General features: G+C 41.8%; 1 pseudogene; it reads right to left on the bottom strand.

Annotated features, from left to right (window-relative positions):
* Positions 1–2,091: 2,091 nt before the first annotated feature.
* On the bottom strand, positions 2,092–2,159 carry LOC117078856 (annotated as a pseudogene).
* Positions 2,160–3,266: the final 1,107 nt, after the last annotated feature.

Genomic DNA, 3,266 nt, shown 5'->3' on the forward strand with positions numbered 1-3,266 from the left:
ATAAAAAAGAATGAAATAATGTCTGTGGCAAGAATCTGGATGGAGCTGGAAACCATTATTCTAAGTGAAGTAACTCAGGAATGGAAAACCAAATATCATATATTTTCATTTATAAGTGGGAGCTAAGCTATGAGGGTGCAAAGGCATGAGAGTTATCTAATGGACTTTGGGGACTCTAAGGGGAAGGTTGGGAGAGGGGTGAGGGATAAAAGACTACATATTAGGTACAGTGCACACTGCTCAGGTAAGGGTGCACTAAAATCTCAGAAATTACCACTAAAGAACTTACCTGTTTAATCCAAAACCACCTGTACCCAAAAAACTACTGAAATAAAAAAATCATTTGCACTCAGGCGTGGAGGCTCACGCCTGTAATCCCAGCACTTTGGGAGGCTGAGGCAGGCGGATCATGAGGTCAGGAGATCAAGACCATCCTGGTCAACAAGGTGAAACCCCGTCTCTACTAAAAATACAAAAATTAGCTGGGTGTGGTGGTGCGTGCCTATAATCCCAGCTACTTGGGAGTCTGAGGCAGGAGAATCGCTTGAACCTGGGAGGTGGAGGTTGCAGTGAGCCTAGACCGTGCCACTGCATTCCAGCCTGGTGACAGAGCAAGACTCCGTCTAAAAAAAAAAAAAAAATCATTTGCATTGTTAAAAAAAAGTAAAAGAAATGCTACTGGCAGGGAGCAGTGGCTCATGCCTGTAATCCTAGCATTTTGTGAAGCCAAGGCAGGAGGATCACTTGAGGCCAGGAGTTGGAGATCAGTCTAGGAAACATAGTGAGACCCAATCTCTACCAAAAAATTCAAAAATTAACCAGGCGTATTGGCACATGCCTGTAGTTCCGGAGACTCAGGAGGATGAGGTGGGAGAATTGCTTGAGCCCAGGAGTTCAAGGCTACAGTGAGCTACGGTCACACCACAGAAAAAGATATACTACTCATCATTGTATCTAATTTAATAAATGATGGGATATGTATATATTAGAATTAGAACATGTTGCCATAATGCCATAGTCTTTATGCCATAGTCTAATTTATAAACATATAATTAGATGTTAATAGGCTAACTTCTATATTTAGACCAAATGAATATCACCTCTTAGAGATGATACCAATAATCACAAATCTTGTCAACATGATATCCGTGCAATTTTAGTAAAAAACCAAGTTTCCCTCTTGTAGATCCCATCAAGTATGCTCGTCACTCATTGAGAAGAAGAGTACACAAGGGTAATCATGTTGCCTGAAGGAATGGCCCTTGTTGTCATTCATATGAGTGTCCATAAAGGTCCTATTTATCATTGACATCATTCACAGCACACACTTTCATCGTAACAGAAATGAAGCCAAACGTACTCGGGAGAGGAAAGTCAGGTACCAGATTGCTCGTCAATTTATCCAATTTCAAGTTTCATGGGAAAACACATATTATTGTAACTCACATTTTTACCCCAATTGCAAGGGTACTTCAGTCATAAAGATACGTCAGTGATCAAAACATATCCTAGCACTGGTAGAATACTATACTAATATTACAGAAAATTTTGTCTGTATTTAGACGTCAATGACTATAATGCATTGAGGAAAATTGCAATGTGTTATATTTCTCAACCCTCAAAAAAATCAATCCTAGGTAAAAAGTAAGGATTTTCTCATGAGAATTTCATCACATGTGTCAGCCAGTTATTGAGAAAACCCTATCATGATATTCACGTTGTCTGAATGAATAATTCTAATTATTGTAGAGCTCAGTCTTCACTAGTTCAATGATCTATATGGAATTTTTCAGTCAGCAAAGGCAGCCTCTCTCTTCCACTCAATAGAATAGCACCAGAAAGGGCTTACTAAATCATCCAGTGAGAGAAAGAGAGCAAGGGTCTTAGTGCCAAATATCCAAGAAAATTGGGAACTATAGGAAACTTAAACACTTAAAGAATCAGAATTTATAGTTTACTTAGAAGCACACAGATAGAAGTGTGCACAACAAGTTTCACAGAATTATGTCATTGCCAGAATCCCGAAATAAAATCTCCATAGAAGGAAACTAAGAAATCCAAACTTCTTGTCTCACAATTGTTACCTGGGCCTGGCCTCAGCGTAATCCAACTAAGCTTGATTTTTACGTCATCATTTCTCGTCAAGATAATAATGGCCCAGCCCGTGGCACTCATATGCATATGCACACTTAGATCAAATATGCTTAACGGAGATGGTTTCCTTAAACACTGGTGGTAAAGTGGACTGGATGCCACATCTTCAGTGCCAGCCAGTGGGTGGTATCAGTATACAAATGGTAAACCCCCTTGAGTTCATTCATAGCAATTTCCTTGTGTGCATTTTTAGAAATAGAATTAATGAGTCATTGCTTCCTACACACTTCAAAGTTGCCATGTCCACATCTTATTCTTCTCCAATATGGTGGGAGAATTAGGAAGAAAAGGAAAAATCATAATCAATTACTTCTTTTTATATACAACACCCACACCCCACCAGGGACACTGACTTCTCTCTGAGTCTTACGGCCTTAGCTATGCCCTAGTTACTCATATCTCGGGGCACCCCTGGTTTCGAGCAATGTCTTTGAGATCATACTTAGACTTAGAAATCATAAAAGGTTTATGAAAGACAACTGCAACTGGCCTGACGTCTCCTTCTGGGATCAGGCTGGCCCCTTTACCAGCAACATCCGTGTGGGCCAGGGCTGGGAGGCCCTATGACCTCAATCCAGGACAAGTTTACAGCAATGGCCCCGGTTCTCTTGTGTTCAGGCTGATCAGGGATGTGGGAATTGTCCTGGGGAGAGTCAGAGCATGTGGATTTTCAGCTTGGCACTTCCACGCCACAAGCTTTGTGACCTTGAGTATTCTATAGGAGTCATCTAACATTTCACTACATGAAGACAGGTGATCAGAAAAGCCCCTTCGGCTCCAGTCTTCCCAGGGTCCGCCCGGGCCTGATTCACTTGTTCCAGTGATACCACTGTGGGGTGTCGGCATTGCAATGGCTCACTCATAGATCCTTCAGGTCTCCTCCACCCACTATCTGTGTACCATGACACAACATGGCATGTACCATGGCCCGATGTCATGTGTACCACGGCATGGTGTGAAGTGTACCATGATATGACCATGTTCCATGACATGCTATGACAGTGACCTCCCTCAGCCTCTCCCAGGCACACGGTTTTACCCCTTCTCCTAAAGCAGGTTTGCATGCCCGTCTAAAGGCAACTTAAATAGTTGCTTTTACTTCTCTTTAGCTA

Source organism: Trachypithecus francoisi, unplaced genomic scaffold, assembly GCF_009764315.1.
Source record: "Trachypithecus francoisi isolate TF-2019V2 unplaced genomic scaffold, Tfra_2.0 Contig00215, whole genome shotgun sequence".
NCBI classification, from domain to species: domain Eukaryota; kingdom Metazoa; phylum Chordata; class Mammalia; order Primates; family Cercopithecidae; genus Trachypithecus; species Trachypithecus francoisi.